We start from the raw sequence: 12,856 nt of genomic DNA, 5'->3' as shown, positions 1-12,856 counted from the left end.
TGGTGCATAATAAAGATGGCTAACCCATCCATTAATGAGTAGAAATAAAATATTAGATAATGGCCTAAACACGTAGTTGTGCTGGTATTATGTCACAAGCACCTCCTATGGAGTAAAGAGAAAGTTAGGAACGAGGTAAGAATTTCAATAGCCGACTTACCCCGTTGTTGCAACTAATCATTGAATCTACGGAGACCTCCTGCAGTAGTTGTCCAACCACTTGTGTGGTATTCCAATTGATCTCCTCAGTAATTATTATAAGAAGTGATTTTCTCTCAACTCGAGGAATTTAATTAACAAACAAGCTTAAAAACAATATTATCTAGTGGCTGATCAGATCTTTTTCGTAATGTACGATCGTCTCTTCTTTTACAATTTACAATCTGTTAAGACTAAAGAAGTTTTATGATTTTCTCTTTCCATATCTTACTGATATGTTGGTATGGATTAGTTATTGCACGATGTATTTACGTCATACCGAGTAGAGTAAAGCGAAACGACATTTATCTCATAAGATTTATGAGAAATGAAAATATTTTTGAATGGGCAATTAATTTATTATTTTGAAATTTTTTATTTTTTCTTGTTTTTTCTTCTTAAGAGAAATACGCTCTTTAATTAAATATCTTTGAAGAGATTGCTAATATATGCGAGATGGTTTACATGTTCCAGTTATATATTTCAACCCGCAAATTATAATTAATAAATTAATACATTTAATATTATTATTAACGAATTTTTAAAAGTTTCCGCTCACTATATATATATTCAGGCTTACTTTAAAGACTTTTAAGTTTGCATATCGGTATAGGATTTATCGTGTGATAACTACACAGATATGCTAAATCACTTTAATAATTCTAATTTCATTCGACTTTAAAAGGTAAATCGATTATGAAAATAATCGATATAAAATTATTGTTTAGTTCTGTGCCAATGAAATTACGTGTTTCGTTTATAAAATATATTTATTTTTTTGTATTGAAGAGACTTTTACGAATAAGTTTTAAAAGCGCTTACTGTATCAATACTTTATATAGGCCTATTAACTGAATATTAAATCAGTACAACTTCCGGATAATTTATTTAGAATAATTTAATATAAATTAAATATATTAAGTAATATATTGAGCATTGAAAATTTTGTTTAAAAGATTATTATTATTTTATATTTATAATTGCTTTTAAGTTATCTGTAATTTATTTAAAGGTTAATATGTGAATTAGTTAACAGTTAGAACTTCTGTAATAATAATATTTATTATTATTACAGAATAAATATTAATATATAGGCCTATAGGCCTATATTTTTTTAAGTTTTAAGAATAAAATTTTGAAAAAGAATTAAATTAAATTTGATTAATAAATAATTACAACTTCGAATGATTCCAAAATAAAAAAAAACACTGTAAAGCTAATGTTGTTAAATATAAGCATAATTTTAATAATTAAGTCTTGTCTGATAAATAGATTAAATATTAGATATAATTTATCACAAAACAAATTAAAATAATTCAAAAATAGAAATTTTTAAAATAATATTTGGTAAGATTACCGGTAGTTAAATATTGCAAAAATTAAAATTGTTTTTTAATATATAATTATATAATTAAATTTACTATTATAATACTGAAATTTGAAGTTTTGAAATTATTCATTATATTGTATAACTTTTTCTTAAGTAATAGAAATTAAAATTGAGAAATTTTTTAAAGTTTATATTAAACTAATTTCTAAACGAATTAAAAAATAAGTTTTTAGCAGTTTAGTACTTTTCCTAAATTGAGAAAAATGACAAGGAAATTTCCTATTAAAGTATGGAAAGCAGGTTAGCCTTTTGCACTGTAAATAGAGAGACATTCAGTAAAAAGTTTAGACATCACGTAGGCGTATAAGTCCATAAGATAAGGACGAAAGCTTTGAAAAGAATACTTGTAGCACGGTACTAAAAGAACAAAGAACCCAGTTTCTCAACCCTTAATTGAACAGAGTTAGCATAAAAGAACATCATATTTTTTCCATAATACACTACTTTTCATTGATCTCCTACTTCACAAACTTCTAATAAACAAGCGAAGATTCAGACTTAGTTTTTCCTTTTTTTTTTTCTTTTTTGTTTTTTCTAGGTAGGTGAGATGCGAGCATGGATGGCCCGGTGTAGCTCTGATTAGACTGAAGGTCGGTCAAATGGCCTCCCTGCAGTTCTGACACAACACCCGCAGAGTTTCCTACTATGCCAAGCTGGCCAATTAGTGGGGTACGCCGTATTTTATTTACATAAATAAGTCAGTAATCACGTACTGTAGATATTTACTGTTAGCTGGATTTTATCGTGATTACGTGGCCGCTTCAATACTCCCAACTAAATTCGTTTCCCTCTTGGCAAATCGTACACTTTTAATTCTTGATATTAATAGCTATAAATTTGTAAATTTACTACCTTTTTCGATTTTTTTTGGTGCATAATAAAGATGGCTAACCCATCCATTAATGAGTAGAAATAAAATATTAGATAATGGCCTAAACACGTAGTTGTGCTGGTATTATGTCACAAGCACCTCCTATGGAGTAAAGAGAAAGTTAGGAACGAGGTAAGAATTTCAATAGCCGACTTACCCCGTTGTTGCAACTAATCATTGAATCTACGGAGACCTCCTGCAGTAGTTGTCCAACCACTTGTGTGGTATTCCAATTGATCTCCTCAGTAATTATTATAAGAAGTGATTTTCTCTCAACTCGAGGAATTTAATTAACAAACAAGCTTAAAAACAATATTATCTAGTGGCTGATCAGATCTTTTTCGTAATGTACGATCGTCTCTTCTTTTACAATTTACAATCTGTTAAGACTAAAGAAGTTTTATGATTTTCTCTTTCCATATCTTACTGATATGTTGGTATGGATTAGTTATTGCACGATGTATTTACGTCATACCGAGTAGAGTAAAGCGAAACGACATTTATCTCATAAGATTTATGAGAAATGAAAATATTTTTGAATGGGCAATTAATTTATTATTTTGAAATTTTTTATTTTTTCTTGTTTTTTCTTCTTAAGAGAAATACGCTCTTTAATTAAATATCTTTGAAGAGATTGCTAATATATGCGAGATGGTTTACATGTTCCAGTTATATATTTCAACCCGCAAATTATAATTAATAAATTAATACATTTAATATTATTATTAACGAATTTTTAAAAGTTTCCGCTCACGCGCGATTATAGAATTAAATACATAAATTTTCCAGAATTATACAAGCAATTAAATATAGAGATTCATCTGTGGCTAGTTTCGTTTCCTGTTGAGCGGTTCTTAACAGTTTGCTCTCAACTCATTCTCAATGTTATAATGCATAGTACTAGCGCATTAGTTTCATCTTCACATCACATTTTCGGTGAACTTGGTTCCTGTTTTTACATTAAATAAGGGTTTTCAACCTCGAGCACGCATAATACAAGTGGCACGCACACTAAAATATAATAATAGATTCGTTTATTGCAGGCTAAGCCAGAACTGCTTTCGTGAAACCATTTTGAAGGCATCTTTTGTGTAGCCTAAGCTTAAAATACGTCTTGGAGCATTGTATAATTGTATAGGGTCATACAGCCTACACCTTAAGTCACAAATCTGAAAACAAATTTACACCCAAACATTTTAGAGGTTAAAATAAGACAAGCGACATTTTCATATTGTATAATCTCGTCTCTTCATTCTAAATTCATGACAGATTTTAAAAGTAGGTGACAGTTACTTATCTAACCAAGGTTAAGTTATTTTAACAAAATCTATCAAACTTTCAATCTAACTCCTGATATAAAAGTTTTCAACTCCATAAAATTTTTATAATCGAAAATTCTCATTCGTGACCATTCGATTTTTTTTTAATTGTAAAAGAAACTTGATCGAGAAGATTTTCTATATTTAGTTATAAAAAAAACACATCTACGTATAGATATATTTGAATAACGCAGAAGGACTATTTTGCAGTCGTCAAACCATTCGAATTTGACCAAGATTTTAAAGAAATCTTAAGCACTTCGTTCGCAGTTATTTATACTGAACAATCAAAAACCATTCACTTGGCATAATTATACATTCAGGTAATTTACCGCTCTGCCTAGAAGTGAGGTGAGTCAACTTTTGCTGGCACGCCTGCGGACCATAGACGGTCACACGTACTCTTGACTCTCGGCCTATCATTATAGCATATTACTGAGGGCGTGCCTCTTTCTCAACCACACCGATCTCTATCCAATGTTTCCCGCCATTCTCACCATCACATCTCAGCAATTCTCGCATTTCGACCATTATTAACACGAAAGCGCTTGTTTCTTATCATCATTAACTGTCTATGGACTTATCTTTTACAAAAGTAAACCGTCTCCCCGAGACATTAAATCAAATCTAATTTTTTAAGTCGATGTAAGTTATTGTTTGCTACCGTTTAAATTTTAATAAAAATATAAAAATATAAATCTGAGCGTTCACCTTATGATAAATCACATCACATCTATACTGAATTAACAATAAGAAAAAGATTTCGCGACAGCACCTGACTAGCATTTGATGTTGAGGGTCTGTAATTTAGTACTCGATATGGAGCCAGGTGTAAAAAGGTTAATACTAAAAGGTCAACCGATGACATGTCCAATAGTGCGCTGACTGGAACCTTTCATCACAACGCTTTTGGTACCAACGAGTTGAGAGTATAATTAATAGTCCGGAGTTTCTGGAGAATATCCATCAAACCAAAGAGTCCCGAATTCCCGACATCTAAATTGATACCTCTGATTAGAGTTAAGATCCCGCTAAAATAATTACGGCGCTGGTCAGGGGTTAAAGGTCAACTAATGAAGATCGCACCCACGATTTGAGGGTACTTATCGACACAGGTTATCTGGTATTTCAAGTGACGATCATCCATCACTCGCTGCGTGATGTACTGGTTAGCAGTTGGTGGCAAAGGTCTTCTACAAGATGTCTATTAACTTATTAATAGTGCTCATTCTTCTGAGGTCAACTTCCGGCACTTCACAGTGTATAACACTTGTGTCCCGATGGCATTTGATCTTTGTTTACTTTATTACTTGGAAATTTCAGAAACAAAATGAAATGAAAGGCCTAATTTAACTAGCATTAATCATTACTATAATTATCATTTTTATCGGTGTAAGCGCGTTAATCTTAAATGGTGCATTACTATAAAATATAAAGTCTATAGAACAAATTATGTTTTTAGTGTTTTGAACTAGAAGTTTATCATCAAGTTAGAAAAAGAGGAACAAAGACGCCGCATTCTTATAAGCAACCTACAATTTTATAGAGCTATGCTCGTATCAAAATAATCTTCATCCTAATTGTTAAGGTGGGAATTCGAAATATTTTAACCGTTATCTTGAAAAATAACAAATCTATGTCTTGTAAAACTTCACCATATTTGTATAATATAGTACGTAATTATATTCCACGATTATCCGAACAATACAGTAGACTACAGAATAACATTAGATTGCAAAGGATGGTATAGATGCTTCGTATAGCGCATATGGTATTGTGTTGCGTGCAATTGTGTCTACATTTTATCTTTACCACTGATCTGAACAACAGTCTCTTTATGGCTATACAATTAAATCTTTCATATGGATAGCGAATCTGGGTTTATCATGACTGGGGGCGTGTCCGCAGTATAGTTTTAATCTTGATCTCTCATCAACATCGTCCTTGCTTTGGTGCAGATAGATCCCTTGTTTAACTGATATTCGTGTCATCGTTAACCATTACAATATTCTAGGAAGGAAACAACCTCAACAATTCACAGAAGAGTACCCGTAGATTTAATTNAAACTATGTTTTTTTATTTGTTTATTAGTAAAATAATAACGCATATAAACTATATTTTAAAATATAGCCTTGAAAATACATGATGTAAAAATATTGAATTATATTAATGCATCTTAAATTATTTTAATTAACAATATTTTAAAACACATCAAAATTATTATTACTTTCGAAAATTTAATTAGAAAATCGTATTTAAAAATAACCTAAATCAATTAATTTAACTTGAGAATATATCTGTAAATCTAATTTTAGAATTACAATTAACATTTTAGAAATACTATTAAATCCTTGTAAAATTTAAAAAATAATAATAATAATAAAAGCTTAAAACTTTTATTTTATTAGCAATTAAAATTTCAACAGGTCTGATAAATTTACATTATTCATATTATTATTACTAAACATTAACACGTTTTATCTTTAACGAATGAGTACCTTAGAGCAATTTAACAGTTTCATTCATTACTTAAAACAAGAAAAAATATAGAGTAAGCTTTTAAATTTTAATTTGATTAAACATAAAACAATAAAAATTAATGAGAAAGAGAATAGAATCGATTTCATTAAATCCCATTAATGAAAAACTCGTTAAAAATATTTCCGTTCAAAAATACAGTTTGACATGCAAACACGATCAGGAGAAACATTATTAAACAATCAAATAACTATAGTCACAGTGTTGACATTATTAAGCTTGAAATTATAATATTTTCATCGTAATTAATATTCACTCTCTTTAAATTATACATAGGTTAATACTTTCTCTTGTTTTGAAGTCAAAATACCAATGAACCATTAAATCACTCCAGGCATAAAGGATTAAGAAAGACATTCTCACAACGCTATAAATAAATAAAAAAAAATAATACAAGACAACAAGATAAAAAATAAGAAATCAATTTTGTAAAAAAAAAAAAAAATTAATGATGTGAATGTTACATTAAAAATTATAAACACGTAAAGTACTGTACCTCCAGTGGACGATAAAGTCCGAATTTAAACATTCAAATCACTCAGCCATTTAGTGTAAAAATTTTAATTATAGTTCACTACAATTTCACGCTCTTGATTTCAATAATTTATATAAAATATAAAAGTAATGCGAGTGTAGTAAGAATTTTTTAATTTGTTTTCTTTTGATTTTTGCCATTTTTATTCGTTCTAGAAATGTCGTAATGCTTTCAATCGGTTGTTTACAAGAACGAATCCACTTACATTTTTTGATGAATTTCAAATATTTGATCTGTAGTTTTTTTCTTTTTTTTCCTATTTTTTTTGTGTCTGTACTCGTCTTTGGATATGCGGCTTTTTAATATGTTAAATCGGGTAAACACGAGTTAGAAAGCGAAAATGTTCGTTTCCTGATTTATTTATATCATAAAAAAATATATATGCATATTCTAATGTCATTTTGAAATATAAGGTATCAGTCTATTGTTGAAATATGCGAGACTAATTAAATATCTTACTGATAGATGGCAGCACATTTTATAAGTAGGGAAAATGATTCATTCATTTATGAATCAAGAAGTTATTTATGTATAAATTAAAAATTTAAAAAATATATATTAAATGTTANTTCCAGTTATATATTTCAACCCGCAAATTATAATTAATAAATTAATACATTTAATATTATTATTAACGAATTTTTAAAAGTTTCCGCTCACGCGCGATTATAGAATTAAATACATAAATTTTCCAGAATTATACAAGCAATTAAATATAGAGATTCATCTGTGGCTAGTTTCGTTTCCTGTTGAGCGGTTCTTAACAGTTTGCTCTCAACTCATTCTCAATGTTATAATGCATAGTACTAGCGCATTAGTTTCATCTTCACATCACATTTTCGGTGAACTTGGTTCCTGTTTACATTAAATAAGGGTTTTCAACCTCGAGCACGCATAATACAAGTGGCACGCACACTAAAATATAATAATAGATTCGTTTATTGCAGGCTAAGCCAGAACTGCTTTCGTGAAACCATTTTGAAGGCATCTTTTGTGTAGCCTAAGCTTAAAATACGTCTTGGAGCATTGTATAATTGTATAGGGTCATACAGCCTACACCTTAAGTCACAAATCTGAAAACAAATTTACACCCAAACATTTTAGAGGTTAAAATAAGACAAGCGACATTTTCATATTGTATAATCTCGTCTCTTCATTCTAAATTCATGACAGATTTTAAAAGTAGGTGACAGTTACTTATCTAACCAAGGTTAAGTTATTTTAACAAAATCTATCAAACTTTCAATCTAACTCCTGATATAAAAGTTTTCAACTCCATAAAATTTTTATAATCGAAAATTCTCATTCGTGACCATTCGATTTTTTTTTAATTGTAAAAGAAACTTGATCGAGAAGATTTTCTATATTTAGTTATAAAAAAAACACATCTACGTATAGATATATTTGAATAACGCAGAAGGACTATTTTGCAGTCGTCAAACCATTCGAATTTGACCAAGATTTTAAAGAAATCTTAAGCACTTCGTTCGCAGTTATTTATACTGAACAATCAAAAACCATTCACTTGGCATAATTATACATTCAGGTAATTTACCGCTCTGCCTAGAAGTGAGGTGAGTCAACTTTTGCTGGCACGCCTGCGGACCATAGACGGTCACACGTACTCTTGACTCTCGGCCTATCATTATAGCATATTACTGAGGGCGTGCCTCTTTCTCAACCACACCGATCTCTATCCAATGTTTCCCGCCATTCTCACCATCACATCTCAGCAATTCTCGCATTTCGACCATTATTAACACGAAAGCGCTTGTTTCTTATCATCATTAACTGTCTATGGACTTATCTTTTACAAAAGTAAACCGTCTCCCCGAGACATTAAATCAAATCTAATTTTTTAAGTCGATGTAAGTTATTGTTTGCTACCGTTTAAATTTTAATAAAAATATAAAAATATAAATCTGAGCGTTCACCTTATGATAAATCACATCACATCTATACTGAATTAACAATAAGAAAAAGATTTCGCGACAGCACCTGACTAGCATTTGATGTTGAGGGTCTGTAATTTAGTACTCGATATGGAGCCAGGTGTAAAAAGGTTAATACTAAAAGGTCAACCGATGACATGTCCAATAGTGCGCTGACTGGAACCTTTCATCACAACGCTTTTGGTACCAACGAGTTGAGAGTATAATTAATAGTCCGGAGTTTCTGGAGAATATCCATCAAACCAAAGAGTCCCGAATTCCCGACATCTAAATTGATACCTCTGATTAGAGTTAAGATCCCGCTAAAATAATTACGGCGCTGGTCAGGGGTTAAAGGTCAACTAATGAAGATCGCACCCACGATTTGAGGGTACTTATCGACACAGGTTATCTGGTATTTCAAGTGACGATCATCCATCACTCGCTGCGTGATGTACTGGTTAGCAGTTGGTGGCAAAGGTCTTCTACAAGATGTCTATTAACTTATTAATAGTGCTCATTCTTCTGAGGTCAACTTCCGGCACTTCACAGTGTATAACACTTGTGTCCCGATGGCATTTGATCTTTGTTTACTTTATTACTTGGAAATTTCAGAAACAAAATGAAATGAAAGGCCTAATTTAACTAGCATTAATCATTACTATAATTATCATTTTTATCGGTGTAAGCGCGTTAATCTTAAATGGTGCATTACTATAAAATATAAAGTCTATAGAACAAATTATGTTTTTAGTGTTTTGAACTAGAAGTTTATCATCAAGTTAGAAAAAGAGGAACAAAGACGCCGCATTCTTATAAGCAACCTACAATTTTATAGAGCTATGCTCGTATCAAAATAATCTTCATCCTAATTGTTAAGGTGGGAATTCGAAATATTTTAACCGTTATCTTGAAAAATAACAAATCTATGTCTTGTAAAACTTCACCATATTTGTATAATATAGTACGTAATTATATTCCACGATTATCCGAACAATACAGTAGACTACAGAATAACATTAGATTGCAAAGGATGGTATAGATGCTTCGTATAGCGCATATGGTATTGTGTTGCGTGCAATTGTGTCTACATTTTATCTTTACCACTGATCTGAACAACAGTCTCTTTATGGCTATACAATTAAATCTTTCATATGGATAGCGAATCTGGGTTTATCATGACTGGGGGCGTGTCCGCAGTATAGTTTTAATCTTGATCTCTCATCAACATCGTCCTTGCTTTGGTGCAGATAGATCCCTTGTTTAACTGATATTCGTGTCATCGTTAACCATTACAATATTCTAGGAAGGAAACAACCTCAACAATTCACAGAAGAGTACCCGTAGATTTAATTTCGAGCATGAAACTTTATTCTATTTTCGAGCGAATATAAATAGGCCTAATTTAAACAGGATTTTTTTCTTAATTCTGATTAAATCTTTAGTTTTTTACATTAATAATACAAAATATTTCTAAAATAATAAACAAATGTATATTTGTTGTTTGTAACGTATCTATTTATTTAATATTTTCTTGTAGGTGGACGCAGAACCAGAAAGAAAGAAGTTATCTTGATGTAATATGGTCACATTCCTCTATTTTCCATCATTGCATAAGATATCGAAAAGCATAATATAAGTTTATTGCCTTCTGGAAGAGATTATCTGACCAAAGTTGACCTATGCCATCGCAAGAACCCCGAAAAGTCTGTTAGGTACATTTAAGACCGATGAGAGATTAGGAGCACCGGTTATGATCTGTACTTCTATCTGGAACGAATAGACATATATATATATATAAAAGACGGTAAAAATGTCTGTGCTGTATAGGTAAAAACACAGATCAATCTTAAGGGGCCTGCTTCCCTCTTCCGTTCCTTAACGGAAGTTAGTGGTTGAATTATTCAAGAGTGACCGGAAATTCGATGCTACCCTGTCCGGCAGTCCGTGACAGATATCCAAGTGCGGATTAATGTTTTGTTACGTTAGTTCTGGCAGAGTGGTCGCTCGTTCGCCTGGAAGACTGTCATTTGTCCCCTGCTCGGATTGTTATCTCGGCCTGGTTACAAATAACTGGTATCTAATCATTTTATAGAAGTGATGGAGAATCACTTTGTCTCCTCCTTTTGTTTAGTCTTATTCACAATTGATTTTCACATCAACGATCCGGATTTTCTGAATGATGTCTATCAACCGTGAAGTAATATCGAAAAGCAATAATGTGTATTTTACACTCGAATTTGTAATTTTAACTGACGTGATAAAGTCAGTAAACAATTTGTCAATTTCAACAAAAATTTATCGTTATGAATTGAATCTTGTTCCTTTTTTTCTGCTATTACAATAAATTTAAAATGAAAAAAAATGTTTTCACACAACAAACGTTATTATTTTTATGATGTTTTTACGATCAATAACTCGAAAAGATATTATTTTCGAATTTGAGGCTATTAAAAAAATCCTTTTCTAAGAAATTAATACATTTTTAAAAGTCAATTTCGATAATAAACTATACATTTTATTATTAATAATACCAATTTAGATATTATTATGTTCAAATATAGAATTTATCAAATTATCTATACCATTTCTTTAAAATTAAAAAAAAATTCTTATTCATAAACTTAAATAACAATTTAAATTGATGTTTTTCTATCTGTTTTATTTAATTAGCATTTTTTGAAAGATAATTAAACGCGAAAACGTTATTTAGGTATGCAATTCAAGTGTCTCAGAAGATCGCGATCCACTGTTTGAAAAACACGACACTAAATGCTACAAAATCAATACTCTGAATGACGTTTTCCAGTTTTCGCTTCCAAAAGTCCCATCTCAACTTAGAAAATTAACAAATTTTGTATTATAGATTTTAATAATACGTGATTCTATAATCAATAATTTCTAATATGTCATTTTAGAAACCGGTGCTAATAAAATATAGGCCTAATATATTTTTAAAAATAAATTTAACAAATATTTTGACTAACAGATTTGAATAATATAGTCGATTTGTATTATATTACAGAGCTTACAATCTACTATTTTGCTAACAATTTATGAACATCATAGGTCTACATTATATGCACGAATAGGTGCTAGTCGTAAACAATATTAACTACGGCGGAAGAGCACATCAAATGGCATTAGTGTCCAAACACCAACTGTCGTGTGTTGTGCTTCCCAGAATACGTCACATTACACAGAGGTTAATGATTGTAAGTTTGATCTACTGCTCTCGATTACTTCCACAATGAGTAACATAAGTTGATCTACGAATTCATAACTTAAGCTCCAAATATTAAAAAAAAAAGGAAATCATTCCAAAATTTTTGTTATTTTTGACTTAACTATAAAATAAATAAACTTTTATAAAAGTAAAATATGTAAAAATTAGGTACCGTATTCCTATTCAATTTGCAAACAATTTATAAAAATGCCACCTTACCAATAATTTATTAATAGATTAAAATGATCAGTCATTTATTAATAATATAATGACATAATTATTAATTATAAGAGAATGATATTCTATAAGTCAGACAGGCACTTATAGAATAGCATGTTGTGATAAGTTATATGATATTTATATCAACTATTACACCTTTATATGAGATTTTTGTCGTGAGATTATTTGAATTTTCAGATTAGAAAGGGTCCAATAAAGACGAACAATAGTCAAAAGAGCGAATAGAAAAGAAAATATTTAAATTTAAATATAATAGAGTAAAGGTTGAGTGATGTGAAAATTGTGGACTCGTGAATGCATAGTTTTCGCTTTACCGCTTACAATAGCAGAATAGTTGCGCATTTATTTATGGACCAAAACGTCGCTACAATTTAGTTAGAAACTTGGCAGAAAATTGAATGAACTAATTATAATTATTCTCACCGAGAAAATGGCAGTTTACGTTTAATAGATATTATTAAATAATAATATTTTAACCTTAATAATAGCTTATATAAAAATAGGCGTGCGTCAAAATAATAAAAAAAAAAGATATTTGGTAGGATAAAAGGATCGAGAGTTAATATGTTCAAAACTAAACGAAATTGGAAGAAGATAAACTATGTTT

This window comes from Centruroides sculpturatus, unplaced genomic scaffold (genome assembly GCF_000671375.1).
Source record: "Centruroides sculpturatus isolate CEXI.00-Female unplaced genomic scaffold, Cexi_2.0 scaffold798, whole genome shotgun sequence".
Lineage (NCBI taxonomy): Eukaryota > Metazoa > Arthropoda > Arachnida > Scorpiones > Buthidae > Centruroides > Centruroides sculpturatus.
Note: the sequence above shows the minus strand (reverse complement) of the source record.